Genomic DNA, 17,561 nt, shown 5'->3' with positions numbered 1-17,561 from the left:
TTAAAAGCCTTGCTTTGGACTTTGACAGAACTTTTTGCATATTGGTATATAAAAAACTTCTCACATCCTTTCTAGAGCCCAGCAAAAACTTTGGATCAAAGAATGCTATTGTCATCCGTGCTGTGAAGTTTTCTTCCTTGAGAAACCTGTAGCAGATAGCATTGCAACACCGCAGGGAAAAAGAACCCACATTAATTTCAGTGCTTACTGCACCTAATGATAATTGATTGCCTAGAGTTGCAGACAGCTTTTGCACAAATTCTGCGAACTTAACCAGATTTCCAGGTTCCTACTGGAATATAAGTAGTATTGTGAATAGCTGAACCTATTTAACTAAATCATTCTCTTTGGTTATCTGGAAGTTTTAAAAATTGTGAAACTATACCTCTGGTCAAGATCATAGAACGGTTTGAGTTGGAGGGGACCTTTACCATCATCTATTTCCAACCCCCTGCTATAGGCAGGCACACCTTCCTTCTAGACCAGGTTGCTCAATGCATTTGCTTTTCTAAATATCATGGTAAGTTAAAATATATTTGGTTTTGACCTTCCAAAGGATTAGAAAGAAGAACTCATTTGGAATGAAAGCAAAAATAGTTGGTTTCCTGGACTGACATTGGACCTGTTTTGTCACTATGCAATTACTATGGATTATAATTATTGTTAATGCCACCCCTTTTTGAGTCTTGCTCCGCTCCTTGCTCATACAGAAAGCCTAGCCCTATAGTCTCTCTCATACAGATGCAATTCAATTTCTCTCCCAAAGATAACTAAGCATACAACTTACTCTTTCTCAAGAACCAAAGAATTTATTCAGCTTCACCTGGGTCTGTCTGTGATATGTTTGTTGAACAGCACCAGAATTCTTTTCTCTGCCTTGAAACAACACGAAAAATCAGGTCTAAAATTTATGGCCTAAACTGAGCTTTATTTTTACATATATGTTTACTCATATCTATAAAGCCGTGCATTAAGAAGTGACATTCCACACTGGAGAGCAAACAGTAAGTGAACACTGCAAGTAACCTGCTTTAGAAGTGGGAAAATCCTGTCTAATCTTACTCTTAGCTAACTTATTGCTTTAGACTGATTTCACGTTATATTTTAAAAAGACTGATTTAAACAAATTTCTCACTCCTTTGATCTTTGAGTTATTTAGTACTGTTTCAACACTATAAACATTTGAAGTCAACTTCTCAGGTTCCTTCACTGTGCACTGCCCAAGGGGAGACCTTACTGTTCTCTACAAATACCTGAAGGAAGGTTGTAGTGAGGTAGGGATCAGCCTCTTCTCTCATGTAGCTATTGATAGAACTAGAGGGAACTAGAGCTGTACCTGGGGAGACTTAGGCTGGATGTAAGGAAATACTACTTTTCTGAAAGAGCGGTCGGGAACTGGAATGGGCTGCCCAGGGAGGTGGTGGAGTCATCGATCCTGGAAGTGTTTAAGAAGTGTTTAGATTTTGTGTTGAGGGATAAGGTTTATTGAGAACTATTGGTGATAGGTGGATGGTTGGACTGGAAAAGACCTACAAAGTCGTCCAATCTTGGTGTTTCTGTGATTCTGTGATCTTCTCAAACCTCCTGTTCAGTGTGGTATTCAAAACATGAATGCAGCTAATTTAGAAGTTTAGTCAGAACATATCACACCACTTCCCCTCTTTTGCCTCACCTTATCAGCAACAATTCAGCCTGATTTTCTTATTTTTTTATTATGCTTTGTTTCAGCAACAACCTGCCACAGTAATGTACTTAAGGTGGAAGGTCAGAGATAGGCCCAGAATGCAACTTCTGCAGCAACTGGCTGGAAGGAGCTGAATATTGTTTCAGATCTGGGACCATCTTATAGGATCAACCACCTTGCTATTTGCAACCTCCTTCAATTCTGTTTCTTCGGGCAATAGATGGCGGTATTGTATTAAAAATTTGGCAATGTAAGGTGACTTCAGGGTCCTACTAATGGGATCCTCTGTTGCTGCTGAAAGAAGAATGCACCTCCTCCTCCTGAAGTGCACCATAATCTTTACAAACTCCACTCCATCAGGACTGGGATATTCTTTTGAGCCCTTTCCTGGTCTTTGTATCCTCTTCAGTAGGTGCATCAAGGGTGAAACAGGCTCACCCTTTCTACTCTCTCACTTAGCCCTTTCAATTGTTGGAAAATTAATAGCTCAGTCTGAATAGTAACAGAAAAGTTACTTGGGCACTGCTTTTACTGAATAGCAGACAGGCTAAATGCTGCATGCTTCTGAGTCTCCTAATGAGAATATTAACTTGAGTTTGCTTCCATTTGTGTGATTTTTTTTTATGCTTGCAAAAAACCTCCATTTATCAATATATTTTACAGTAGACTACATATTCTAACACCAAATTTTCAGTCACAATTCTTTGCTGCTCAGTTTGTCTTCCAGCACTGTTCATTCCATTGTTCCCTATTAATCAAAGTAGTGGAGGTGAGGACAGCTACGAAACTTGTGCTGGATGATTCTGTTCATTCATTCTGTGATTTGTTAGTGTTCTGATTCCTCATAGCCTGCCTGCATTTATTCAAGTGAAACTATGGTATCATCCAAGAAGCGTTGATTTTCAGCTTCTTCTGAGCTGAAGTCTTGATTTTTAGTTGCAATAATGAAAGCTTCTGTTTTCCACTATTTGAGAGTCTCTGTATTCTCATCTTAACAAATTGAAGCTCACAGCTTCCTCAGAGACAAATCCATCTTGTCTAATTCGGCAGCGGAAGCAATGAGGCATGGATGTTAAGGGTCTTGGCCAAGGCCATGCAGAAACTGTACCAGAGTATGTTCTAGGATGCTGACTTCTTATCCCTCCAATTTTTCTTCCCACCTTTCCTCTGAGTGTTAGCCACAAGACTGTACTGGAAAACTTCACCTTCAAGTAGAACTAAATGTAAAGCCACAAACAGAACGTCCATTTGAGACCATTTGATAAATACAGTCACTGCTGATCAACTACATCCCCCATATGAAAAGATTGATTTTGATCAGTGGATTTTTCTTTATTTATAAGAAAGACTACAGATAGGCTCCAATGCTTTCTTTTCATTCTTAACGTTTTTCTGGATGCTATATTCATCTCACTCTCATGTATTAAGTGCTATAAATGAAGAAGTGGCCAAGTTTTGTAACAGAATAGTCATATATAAACTTGTTAGTATTTGAGCTTGGAGTTATTGCTCTCTGAATCAATCAGACTGAGCAAGGATGACTGGTAGAAGGATTCAAATGCATGGCTAGGGAAGAAGTATTGTGCTGGAAGTTCCAAAGAACAATAGTATGGGAAGATTAAGAAGAGACAGAGAAAATATACCTATGAATACATTGAGGTTTACAAATTAGTATTTTCAATCATATTTTAGACCCCTTTTTCACTTTTTCTGCATCTGTGATCTCTAATTTTGTCAAAATATTATGTAGGTATACATCATAACATTAATGATATCAAACCATTTTTTTTAGTCCCACAATAAATGTAATGAAATGTAATGTTAAGTGTGCCCTGATTCTCCATACCTGTAGCAGTGCTATTCATTAAAAAGTAAACAAACATGTACATTCGTGGGCTGGACCTAATACCTTTGAGAGTGATCAGAGCTTTACAGAGTAGCTCTGCCACAACTGAGTTAAAGGTTAAATACAGTAAAGCAAATAGGAACTTGAAAGAGTAGCACAGCAGCCAAGGAGAATAAAAGGGGATTTTATACTGTCAGGACTCCACAACCTAAGCAAAGCTCAGTACATAAAGTTTCTTTGCCATATTCCAAAAGAATTTTATCATCTGTTTCTTTACCTCTAATGTAAACAGTCACCAGTAAATTTAGAAATTTATTTTCATGAAGAGTTCTAATAAATAGGAAGTGCTTAACATAGGCAGTAAGGCTGTAGAACAATTATCGGAGATTTTCTGAAGATCACATTGATTTAGTCATTTACAGCCAAGCTGCACAAAGCAGAGTAACACCTTGCACTGAGAGGAAATTCAGCCATTTATTGATGATCAGAAAACTAATCAAATCTTGTTTGGAGAAACCAAGTAAAAGCTCAGTGAGGCACAGGAATTGAATGGCATTTTTATGTAATTCACAAAAATGGAAAGGAAACAGCCAACAACAGACATGGAGTTACTGAACTTTTCCTTCTTTGTCTCTATTAATTAACCATGGTAAAACCAGAGGAGCAAGTGATTGGACAATTTCTGCAGGAAAGTTAACCCCAGATATCTGGTGATGCATGAAATAACTACCAAATTCTCTCTTCCCTAACATTGTATCAAGGCCCTCAGGTTTCCCTATTGTAGGCATATTTCTTACTTGACTATGCAGTGCTAATGAAAGACATAGTGTAGCCTATGGGTTCTTTACTACTCTGTAAAGTATCCACATGCTTTGCCACCACCGAAATTCTTTAGAGATACACAAAGCACCTTTCCCAATATAATTGCACCAAGTGTAGAAATACACCACTAATGTGGAATACCTTCATGTTCATGCATCTGATTCAGATCCGCAAGTGCAATTTCTGGCTCGATTACGAGTTTAATGGACAAATTGTTTAATTAGTGATTCTACTTCACACAACAGAATAAGATATGCCTTTCCCACAGCTTGTTTCTAATTAGAACATAAATATATCAAAGCAGGTTTTATTTATCACCGGCCCATGCATGTTCCAGTACCTTGGAGTCTCAAGCCATAAGATAGTTAGAAGCTTCCAGCTAATCTGTTTTACATAACAGGGGTGGTTTCAGACCTGACAAAAGTTATCATAACTTCATCAGAAAGCACAGCATATTGACAGAGTACATTCCTATTAAATCCTAAGAGAATGCAGACTATCTCTCCTAAGAATAACACTAATTGCTGCAGCTCTAACATTTTATCCAATAGTAGTCAGAAGTTGAAATTATCATGAATTGCACTAAATCAACCACTGTGCAATTAGCAATCTTAGAAATAATGATTTTTTCCCCTTCTGCAAAATATCACTCTGAAAGCTGACCACAATTAACTACTAATATTTACAGATCAAAAAAGATTTGATGAATAACTATAATAAGTTCAGTGTTACAAATAAAGAAACAAATCTAGAGTTTCAACCAAATCATGGAACAAGATTACTTCTTATGCAAATGTCAAGCTACTGCTTGACAATGAAAAAGATATAGTGGTACACACATTCATATACAAGAGAACAGATTTGTGGAATTATATTTCAGTCAGAAATTCATCTAACCATCACCTCTGATTTTTGAAGAAATCTACATCTGGTAACAGCTCATATTTCTACAGCAGTACTCTTTAGTTACAGAGCTCACCTTTGAAAGCAGTTTTGCCAACAGAACTACCAAGAGCAACAAAAATTGCATCCCAGAAGACATGTATCTACTTCCCCCGAGAGTTAGAGAATTGTGTTTCATAAACTGAGCTAGTGGGGTTTTGATGATTGAGTAATCCTTCTTAACCTTGTATCCTGCAGGGAAAGGGGCTTGGAATAAGAGCTATCAGCTTACAGAAACCAGAAGACATACAGGCAAACAAAGCTGTTCATTCACATACTTCTCTTTTCTGAAGTTCTACCTAGACTTCATGTTTTACTGTTAGAACAACAGTAGTATTTTAGGGTGCCTAAACCACACTTCCTCATATTGGTACTCTTTAAGGGAATACAGAATTTCTTAAAAGAGGAAAACTCAAAACTGGTGATTAAAATGCTCTACAATCCAAGAGAATAAAAGTGATGTGCTGTAAATATGAATGGATAAGTGACCTAGAATTAGAGTATTACAGCCAGTATTATACTTTCTTATTGCTAAGATTCAAGTTTATAGCTTGTCCCAGACAAAGTGAATAGCATGCTGTCTACATAAACATTAATTAGCTATATATGGAGGTTGTATGTGCTATTCTTTTCCTCCCTTACTTTTAATCTAACTCACAGGCATTTTTTTTTTTCCTTTTTAGTAAAGACAGAAAAAGTTCTCACTCAAGAGCACCTCGTTTATTGGTGTTATACCTCAGATTATGGCATGGTTTCACAAATAGCTAAGAACAAGTTATGAACTTCCTACTTGAACTTGGAGACAGCTGGAGTTTTGGAGACGAGACACAAATATTGCTTCATACAATTTTCACCTGATTCCTTAAAATTTAGAGGAATTCTTCTGCGGAAAATTTATTACTGGTTGTACCGGGCACAGAGAGGTATGAAATTGCCTCTGACCAGTTTTAGGATAACCCATAAAAGGTAATTGTCATAAACCAGTGATAAGGAAAGAGTAGCATACCCTGTTGAAAACGCAAGGACTTGCTGAAAACTCCCAGAAAGAAGCAATCTCTGAATATAGATGTTTCACCCTTGGCTACCAGCCCTTAAATGGGGTTAGGGAGGTTGCACAGGTGAATTGCTTGCACCTGTGCTCCCAGGGCTAGCCACACCACTTCACCAGATGCTCAATTGCTTGCTCCCTGTTTCAGGTCATGACCTGACAGTTCCCATACACAGGTAAATCGTGCTGTAGTACAAGAAAAGTATACAAAGGATGAAATTTGCCTTCAAAGATTGCTTATAGTGCTTTGATCTTTCTGAAAGAGCATGTTCACCCTTTAAACTGAAAAGCCTTCATGTTCTGATCTCAAAAACTGAGTGTATCAACAGAGTAACCATTAAGATTACACTTGAAGTGTTGCCGGTAAAACTCTTACAACAAAATTACATTCTTGCTTAAGTAAAAATCTTCACAGAAAGATGCCAGCCTTTGATTTTCATTAAAAACCTTGTAAGAAACAACTCCAGAGCCTAATAATTTATTTCTGAAGTTACTTTCAACTAAGAGTAATTTTCAGCTGCAAATTAGCGTTAGCGATTGAATTTTGCAGCTAAAATATTAGTAAAAAATGTCTTGTATACATAAGAAATAATTTCAGACCAACTATTCTTTAAAAAGAAGAAATATCTTCAAGCCAACTTTCCTTACAAATAGTTGCCTAGCCATTTTGAATATGTACATATTCCAAAAGTAATGCCTCCTATTTAATTACATGAAAACTACAACAGATACAAAGAGCAGTATAACACTATTTGATAGAGTAAACTCTCAGTTAGAAAATATTTTTTTTTCCACATGCCATCAGATTCATATTTTCATCAGTGATGAACAGGAGTCTGCATGCCATGTTTGTAAAAGAAAAAAAAATGTCAGTGGAAGTAGTGCCACCACTATTGCAGTGCACCACCTACAGCTTCATTGTGCTCTCATCTAGTGCTTGGTCTCCATAAGTGTTCAGCAAGCATCAATGGAAGTCAGTTGGTATCATTTTTCTGCATGGGGGAATTCAATTTCATATCTTTGCTTCATACACATTCCCATGTTAGACACCATATTGTCAGACATCCAGAGCAAACTTAAAACAGAAGCATTATTTACCTGAAGAAGATCTCATAATACTTCATCTACTTTTCTTTAAAAAATGTTTATACTAATTTGGTTAGTTTTTAGCAGAAATTATAAGTCAAAAGTAAAAAAAAAAAAAAAAAACAAAAAAACAACAACAACAACAACAAAAAAAAACCCCAAAAAAACCATTCTAAAGTGACAAAAACATTAGGTTTTCAGGAGTTGACAAAATGAGCAAAACCAATACTACAGAATAAGTCTAGCATAAAACAACTATGGTAAGCATTCAGTGTTAATACGAATATCTGAAAGTAACTCAGTATGTGGAAAACACAAGAGGAAACAGCAACTACGACAGAACATCATAAAGCCACACATTGTGGAGAATACTGAGTGTAATTTATAATATTAAAGGAGGTAAAGAAATACAAATAATTCTTTGACTTGCTGTATACAGGACATTTCACCACATGCTAACAATTCATATAGAGTGCACTACAGAAATTCTTAACTACCTACCAAATCAGAGTGCAACACTAACTAATTTTTGTGACAGGGAAGGTGCGATGCTGTAACATGAGAGAAAACACAGGGATGACAGCAGAGTAGCTAAGTCTGAGGCTATAGCAAGAGAATACTCACTCAAATGCAACTGCCATAAGCACAGAAATAAGGAAAGAACCTGTTTACCTTCAGAAGGCCTCAAGAAGACAGGGATGATTTCCAGCAAGAAAACCTCACCTCCACTGCCAACCCTTACATGAGGTCTGGTTAGGTGTGGATCCTGGCTCCACCGCTTCTGATCACTCAGGTGCATTGCCTGCAGCTGAGCTCCCCTGGTTGGCCCTGCCTTTCTACCAGGTGCTCAATCACCGCTTCAAGCTGTGTTTCAGCTTTCTGCTACAGAAGTGTTGTCTGTGGTTTGTTAAAAACGGGAAAAATAATGCTGTGTTTGTCCTCAGAGCATCAACTTCTGTTGTGTTCTTACAAGGTTCTTCCAAGCACAAAAGAGGAGTACTACAGCAGCAATCGATAATGGCACTTAGTTTTTGGGACATTGCAAACCTCAGAAAAATATTCAGTTTATACTGAATGCAAAGAAAAATGTAGTGAATCAAAAGAAATAACTTTTAAAATAAAGCAGAAAAATCCTTTTGGGTCACCTTCCTAACATTTCCCTTATCCAAAACAAAATAGCTTCTATGTTTTTATTTCAAATAATTTTTTAAAAAAATTTGCAACAAAAGAATTTTTCAAAGTTGTTATTGTCAAATGCCTATTAAACTAAGCGTTACATCCATTCTACAAATACATAAAAATTTATTTGTATTTATTTTTATTTTTCTCTAGAGCTAAAAACAAAAGTTAGCTTGGACTTTGCAGACAGTTTCTATTGGGATCATGACTTCATTTCACCGTTTGTCCAAAAAATGTCACCAAAATCTGGTCTTTAGCATTCTGAAAAGTGGTTGCAGTGTTCTCTATCAGCAAAGCCTCAAATCTCATAATTTCATTAATTAAATGACAAAGCAAAACAAAGCCACAATTACTGTGTTTAATCATAACTTTTTAAGAGTAAACAAAGTCTCTCACGCTATATTACTCAGGAATAATATAAATGAGCAGTGGTATTCTGCATCTGTAAGATGCAATTACAAGTGTCTGACTGGATCTTAAGACTACTGTAGCATATGTTTCTGTGGAAAACACCACTGATTCCATAACAGTTTTCAGACCACTCTCTTCTCAGTTTGATGTGTTTAATGTCTCATTACCTGTAAAGTTTGACAGTCACTGATAGACAACCACTGCAATGATACAATTAATAGAATTTTTCCACATTGAAAATTCATCACTATTTCAATCAAATCTAGTAGTAAAAACAAACAAGGAAAAACACCCAACAACCTATCAGGTAAAACTTTGCAAATCTGTCTTGTTACATGCACCCAGTTCTAGAAAAGAAATAGTATAAAACCCTGTCCTCTAAGCACCAGCCCTTTTCCTTATGATCAGCAAGTCACATTTCCCTCACACCTTCAAGTCTTCTTTAAGACTCATAGAGTGGAAATTCTAAACAAGTCAGTACATGCCAGTATAAGACCAAACTTCCATCAAAGCTTGAAGAAAGTATTGGCAACAATACCACTCCTTGCATATCGAGATTGGAAATTCTGCCAGCTGCTAAGTTTAATTGATAAGAATTAACTAAAATAACGTTTGCACACATGTAATGTATCGACAACAATGCAGTGTAATTGCAAATCTATGCTGAGGAAGGAAAGTTCAGATTAAGTTGTAAAAAAAAAAAAACAACCACCAACAACACATTCCAGTACAGCTTCTGTAATTGCTGTGCTCTTATTATCCTGAATGCATCTGATTCATTTCCATTAAATGAAGCATTACAAATAATTTTCTCATTTAATAGCAAAAGCTCATCTGGAAATTTAAATACAAATATCTTGATGCTTATTAGAAAGTAAACTTTATTGGATAAACTGTTGGTAGCTACATAGAAAGATGGTAGATGAGTGTTAAATAGCTGCATTTGCTTGAACATTCTACAGGGAACACTACATTCATACTAAAACTTTAAATTGTGTAAATTAGTAATCAGACCTAGTACTCCACAGCTTCTTCAAATTTATATGTTTAGCGCATTCCATAATCAACGCATTTTATCTTCATTTTACAGAATAAGCAGCAAAGAGGAAAATAATCAGAATAATCAAATCTACGAACATAACTTCTGAAGAACTCAGGTACTCATATCTGTATCTCCTCTTTCTCCACTTGACAAAACTTACTACATTTTGATTAGCAAGCTGAGTTTTTTTAGAGAAATATGTTATGAATCAAGTTACAGCTAGGATGTGTGGGGCAAGATGTGGCTGAAGTTCAGATCTCTTAGTGGTTCATTCTAAGGAAAAAACAATGACCTTATTATCTGCCATGGTAGGTTTGAAGTCTTTTCATGCTTCTACAATAAAGAACAAGCACTTTCAACTCAGAGAGAAAAAGTAAGTTGTAAAAACCTGATGAAGTAGATACAGTCTGACCCATATCAGTATCTCTAGAAACACACCTATCTGCCCAAGGGAACGGCAGAAAACATGAACCTTAATTAATAATGCTTCTGATTAAATGCAATGAAGAAAAAATGAAATATTCATGCAATTTCTGCTTCATAAGCTGCTTTTGGAAGTCCCCAAGATATTCTACTAATGGCCAGAGGAAGTTTATACTCTCTGTTTCGTATGAAGAAACACTGACTTAAGAGATAGAACATCATTTACATCTTTGTTCTGAAACAAAATACATTTGGGAAAGAAGCTAAATCACAGCACAAAGGTGACCAACTACTGCTGTTTTGAGAATGCCTTTTAGAAATGGCATCACCCCTTTCTACTACACCAGCAGAAAGCATCTTCCTCCTGTCATAGTGAAAATGACAGGGAAATTAAGTGACTCAGATGTCAGAGAAATCTGCTCTAAATATATCTCAAGGGAACAGATCGTATTTGTTTGATATATGTCACTTGTTGTCTCAACATTCTTTATAGTTTACAGTTTTTCTACATAAACAATGGAGAAGATCCCACTATTGTTTACATCTTGTTTTATGAAAATATTTTTTAACAGGGGTATTCCTCCATCTAATCAGCAAATAAGTAAAGAAATATAAGGCCAATGAGTAAGAAGTAGATCTGGATAGGCTTCTGTAAGAAGTAGATCAATTCCTCACATGCATTTGCACTGCAGTAGTCACTGATCTCCACTTGGTCTAAGCACTATACCAACTCAGCATGAAATGTTAAGACCAATGTCTTTTGAGTAAAGCTTAAATTTCAAGTAATGGATATATCTCTGTTTCTGTCTCCAGTGTCTTCTGGAGAGATGTTAAATGATTTGACTAAGCTCATCAAAGAATCCTCTGGCAACAAACATTGATTTTCCATTTCAAATTTTTCTATTGTCTTCTTGAAGCACAAAATTAAAAAAAAAAAAAACAACAAAGACAAACAAACAAAAAAAACTGTGGAGACACAACTTAAGTGAACTCTTTCTCTTATTGAAGAGTTTCCCGGGGGAGGAGGAGGGAAAAGAGAAAATCAAACTGTTAATTAGATTAATTGTTACAGAGAGTTAGAACCTTGTAGCAAACAACAGATTTAAATAGGACTAATTTTAAGTCATTTTCTCATCTTTATTGTGTTTTTTAAAGGTTACAGGAATCTCTGGGACATAGGTCTATTCTCCATAAAAGATGAGTTCAGTTTTGGGAACTAGCTGAAAATGAAATGAAAGGATTGTTCTTCACTACTTTTGTGCTGTCTGAGTAGCCTAAGAGATGCATGATGCAAGCATTAAATGTCACCTTGGTTCAGTCCATAATGCCTCAGATTAAAAGTTTTGAAATACAACCACCCCAATCACTAGTACATTACAAAAAGATATGTGGATAAAATTAAAGACAAATTAGTGTTAGAAAGTCCAAAACAATCAGCACTCACATTATCATAAAATTTCTAACTTTATTTTCTTAGAGATCTTGTTTATGATAGAGGAGACGCTAAGCCAAATTTTGGCTTCTTTTATATGAATGAAATCATTTGTGAAATATCAGCTATTTAAAGATAGTGAGAAAACTGACTCTTTATACATTTCATCTTTTTTAGTATTGACTTTTATCAAGAAAATATTCTCTAACATCACACTGTTACCAGTTATACTGCAATGGCCAAGCTTCCTTCAGTGTGACAGAGCATACGCTGTCTTGTCACCCAGTTTCCTCTTCACCAGAGTTGATGAAGTGTGGACTGCATGATTTAAGACCAAGATATGTAAGAGATCTTGTACTTCGAAGTCTGAAGGGAAAAAAAGTTGTAGTCCCCTGCAGATGGTGAAAAGGTTCAGCCTTTCTGCTCTTCAGTATGCAGAATGTGATAGATACAGTACTGGATAGCCCTGGCTTTTGTGACACTCATGCTGTTATTATTGCTGGGAACCTGAAATGTTTAAATTATCCTAGAATCCAGGCTATGGAATTGAATAGAAAACTTTGTGCGTTTTTTTATACCTTTTAATCTGGTGGAATGAGAGACATTATGTTAGCCTTGACTTGCTGGTAGTCCTTAGGTAGTTCTTCAGCAAATAAGACAATTTCAAAGCTATACTGATAATTAAAGATCATTTTATTCAGTAAAAAGACTAGTTAACTTTGCTGACATAAGAATGAAAGTTTTTCACACCTCGTTCTTGGAAATAAGACCAGTGTGAGTGGTAGACTATGGATAATTCACCCAAGTTTGTCTCAGCCCACCACAAAATTTGTATGGAAGACTTCTCCTGTGTTCCTGCATTCACTGGATTGTTTGGTTTTGCCTTTTGTATTCCCTATGCCATTTCAGTGGAAGACAGAGTTGTTACCAAGTGATATACTGACACAGCTCCTCTGTTCAAGCAGCGACACTTATCCCTCTGCCTGAGCAGACATATCATCTGCAGTTGCAGTAGAAGCTGGTGAGGAGCTACCGCTCTGTTAAACTTCACATGAAGATGAGAGTGTATATACAGACACTTACTGACCACAAATTCATGGAGACACTTCAGAGTGAGAGGGTAGTAACTTATTCTAATGGTGAATAATAGGAAGACCAAGGAAAAAGATCTGGAGGTATTTCTACTGCACGTGTTTGATGGCTGACATACTATTTGTGTCTCATCCTCTTTACTCCTGATGATATCTTGCAGCCACCATTCTAGTCCTCATTTCAGATTTTCTTTAATATTGGGTATTATAGGGGTGATCAGCTACAGCTTGAAAGATATATTGAACTGCTATTTTTATTTCTGAGTCATTTAAGACAAATACAATAGCATGTTTTTTGTAGTGTTAATTTTTACAGCCATAGGAGATGATAGAAACAGTGATATTTGATTATAAAAGTATTGGAAAAATTTTAATAAACATTTTGTGCGATATAATAATTGCCAAAAAGAAAAGAAAAAAGGGATTATGGATTTATATTACTGTTTCTATAATAATAATATACCTTTATTAAAGGGTAAGAAGGCTCTGAGTATTCAATAATTTCAACCTTGCCTTGGACAGTATAACAAGGAATATTTATAAACAAAAATGTTTTAACACTCACAACTTTTAATTCCACAATAAGATAATCCAACACATAGGAGTCTCTCATGACATATTCCTCATTTATCTCCAATTTCTGTTTCAAATATCTTCCATAGCTAACCATGGATAAGTGTGGATGGACATGAAAAATAGGAAAGACCAGTACACTTTTCCAGCCTATTTATTAATGTTAGAAGTTTCACCATATAAATAACAAAATTAACAGATCCATAAAAGCTCTGCAAAAAGCCAGAAAACAGAGAAAAATTGGTCATTTAAGCCTGTAAGAAGTCCTCTCTAAGACCTGGAGAATTTTTTATTTTTTTCCTACGTTGCAATGCTATTTGCATGCCTGGGAGCTGACATAAGGATTTCCAGAACTGGCTGTTGTTAACATACAGCCTGTGCCCAAAATAACAGATTAAAATAATAGAATATGAAACAACCATTCATGTTCCACACTGAATAGAGTTGCTTGAAGGAGCAACTGCTACAAAAACAAATTTCAGTGTAATATCAAGAACTATATGAAATCAAAGAGTGTTTTTTGGTTCAGAAATCAGAATCTTTCTGTGGGTGAGTGAATATATGTACAAAAGTCACAGAGTAATAGAATAATAGAACTGTAGAATCACAAGGTTGGAAAGGACCTATAAGATCATCTAGTCCCACTGTCCTCCCGTCACCATTGCTACCACAAGCACTAAACCATCTCTCGTAGCTCCTCACCCAGACGCCTCTTGAACACTGCCAGGGATGGCGACTCTACCACCTCCCTGGGCAGCCATTCCAGTGCCTCACCACTCTCTGAGAAAAAGTTTTTCTTTATGTCTAATCTAAACCTCTTCTGGCACAACTTGCAGCCATTTCCTCAGGACTGTGTTGCCTGGGAGAAGAAGCCAAATCCCTTCTCATCACAACCTCCCTTCAGGAAGTTGTAGAGTGCAGCAAGGTCTCCTCTGAGCCTCCTCTTCTCTAGTCTGAACAATCCCAGCTCCCTCAGCCACTCCTCATAATGCCTGTGCTCCAGACCCCTTGCCAGCTTTGTTGCCCTTCTATGGACACAATCCAGGGCCTCAATGTCTTCCTTGCAGCGAAGGGCCCAAAACTGAGCACAATACTCAAAGTGCGGAAAGAAAATAGTGAGCAAATGTTTGAGAATTTCTCAAATTCTAGTTAATTTAATATTTTCTTAGTTCCTCTGGGACAAAATTCTGTTCTTAAAGTTTCTTAAATACTTGGAAATTGTTTCTTAAATTGTTTCTTCTTTCCCCATTTGTCCATATTAACAGTGCCACTGCTGTCAATTGGTTCTAGGCATATGGAGTAAGATATATTTCCAGCGTTGCCCAACATGTTACAGAGGTTATTGTTAAAAAGCCAATATTGATCCACAGTAATTGAATCTCAAATAATATTAGCACTGAATCAGTGGCTGACATTTTAGTGACAGCAACAAAATGTTAACACACAGTTTGAAAAATATATTGCTAGCCTCGTTCTCTGCAAGGCATTACAGTAGTTACCTTTACAACAATGATAATTTTTGTAATATAAATATTGTATAGACCTTTAGAAACATTAATGCTATATGTTTTACCACACTGTTCTGAACATCTTCAATGCACATGATTCAATGCCTTTCCTTCCAGCCCCTCTCTCGGGCCAGGCAGGGCGCCTTCCTTTGAGCCCCCGCTCTTGGGCCAGGGCAGGTTCCTTTCTGCCCCTTTTGCATAATAAGCATCTTGTTCTGGAGCTAGACATGAATATTGTACCCAAATTCAAGACAAGCTCACTCTTTAGTGTAATAGAGGTTTCAGTCCTGATTTCACCTGCTGAATTAGTTTTCATTTTAGAGCTCTACAGGAATTAAAAATACCAACGAGGAATTACACCAAATACCACTTACTTAAACATAAATGAAATTCTAAATTTCTCATCCGATGTTCTGCTTTGTCATTTCTGAATTCATACAAATAGCAATTAGATCAATATTATGGGAAAGAGAATACAACATATGTGATGACTAAAGGGGTAGCAGCAATAGAGAAATGCTATGAAGGAATGGAAGAAGACTGCTCACCTCTATCAGATGAGTCTTGGTTTGCAGGTGAAAGATTCATCAAGTATGGTTCACCAGAAAATGATTTTTCCTCTATGCCAGTCTGCCCTTTAATAAGGTCTTAGAGAGGTGCAGCCAGGCTCCATCCTTCTGGTCGCACAGCTGAATTGCTTTCACTTGTGCTCCCAGGGCTGGCAGGGGTCTTTCCCCAGGTGCTCAATCAGTGGTTCAGGCCATGACCCAATAGTTACCATACAATATGAAAACCTAGTGACTTAGTTAGATAACTCAATAGTACAAAATATATCAACATAAAAAGTGCAGAAATATAACAGGCTTATTATAGCAAGGATCAAAGTGTCTACCACATTTACCACAGAGCAATGTAATAATTCCACTTTGTTGTTATTTTTTTTTTTCAACAAAAACAGAAATATGGGAAAAACATAAACACTGAATTTTGTACAATGCCTAGATTTTCCAGTGGTAGAAGTTATAAAGATAAAAGATGACTTTGCTAATAATTACAAATAACATGTTTACATAGCTGGTTTAAGCTTAAAATAAAACAGGAGAGTATTTTGGCAAAATAAAAATAATATAAAAATATAATAATCTCTTGATGTCTCCTCACCCCCAAACTGTAAAAATACATGAGAAAAAAGGTGGAACACTCTAGAGTAAGAATCTCATGAGTAAGTAGATAAGTTTTGCTGTACTTGCATACTTCAGGTATTTGCTACAGGTAAGTGATAAGTAACTAGAGTACAAGCCTAATAAAATCTGTTTTATTTATTTTGTAAAGCAGTTCTCCTTTCAGGGCATGTTTTCTTAGAAGATTGATTAGTCTATTTTTTGTGCAAGTTTGGAAAATGCAGAATGATTAGAGATGCAGGTTTTTTTTTAATCCTATCTCTGTCATTCTTTACATGAACACTGGCATATTCCCAGTGGTATAATCTATACCAGTATGAAAGGTAAAGCTTAGCCATCAGCACAGAAAAACAATCCTGAAGGGCAACTTTACTGCATTATAATGAGGGCTGGGAAAAACATGAAGCTTTCTAAATTCACAGTGACTCAAAAAGTTTACAAAGAAAGCTCTACATGGAGGAAAAAAGCAGTTTAATGCACAAAATATTGCTAGGTAGATCAATTGCTACTCCCATTGGGTTCAAGCCTGCTCACATTGAAGACAGTAGTGAAACTCTAATTATCTTCACAGTTTTTCCACAAAGAACTCACACAGACCTGAAAAACTGCTCATACTGTACATGGGTGAATGTTGAGTGCTGAGTGACATTGGGAATATTCAGGAAATGTGTGATTTGTGTGTATCTTTATATATATATCAGCGTATCTGAGATTGAAATTTATCTGAAGCAGATACATAGCAAGTATACTTATTTCAACATAATGTGAAGCTGTACTTTCCCCTTATGTTTAAGGATTAGTTACTCAGTTTTTGCTAGCAATATTTATTTGAGAAGTAAGAATCCTATATGACTGTTTTTCTGAAGGCAAGTTTGCTAAGCTGTATCTGAAATAATATGGTAAACAAATGCTCTCCGATTTGGAAACCTGGTTCTAATTCTCAGCATGTGCCTTGGAAATCCTAACAATTCTGGTGATTTAGGAATTTACTCAACATTTGGTAAACAAAGAGTAAACTAAAGAGCTTTCCATCTCCTTATTTCCACTCCCGTCTGACTGCTCATGGATGCAATAAGGACAAACTGCTTTCCAGACCTGTCACTCATCTCAAGACAAAACTTTGAATTACTGAATAGTATTACCAATATGTTTGCAAGCAGAATCGAGAAATAAACCATCAAGTGATAAAATACTGTTACAGACTTAATGGTATGTAGCTAATTTTTTGTTGGGAAAATACACTACTTCAATTTCACTACTGTTTTCTACCTAAAATATAATTGTGATGATGTA

This window comes from Lagopus muta, chromosome 6 (assembly GCF_023343835.1).
Source record: "Lagopus muta isolate bLagMut1 chromosome 6, bLagMut1 primary, whole genome shotgun sequence".
NCBI lineage: Eukaryota > Metazoa > Chordata > Aves > Galliformes > Phasianidae > Lagopus > Lagopus muta.
This window is presented reverse-complemented; position numbering follows the sequence as displayed.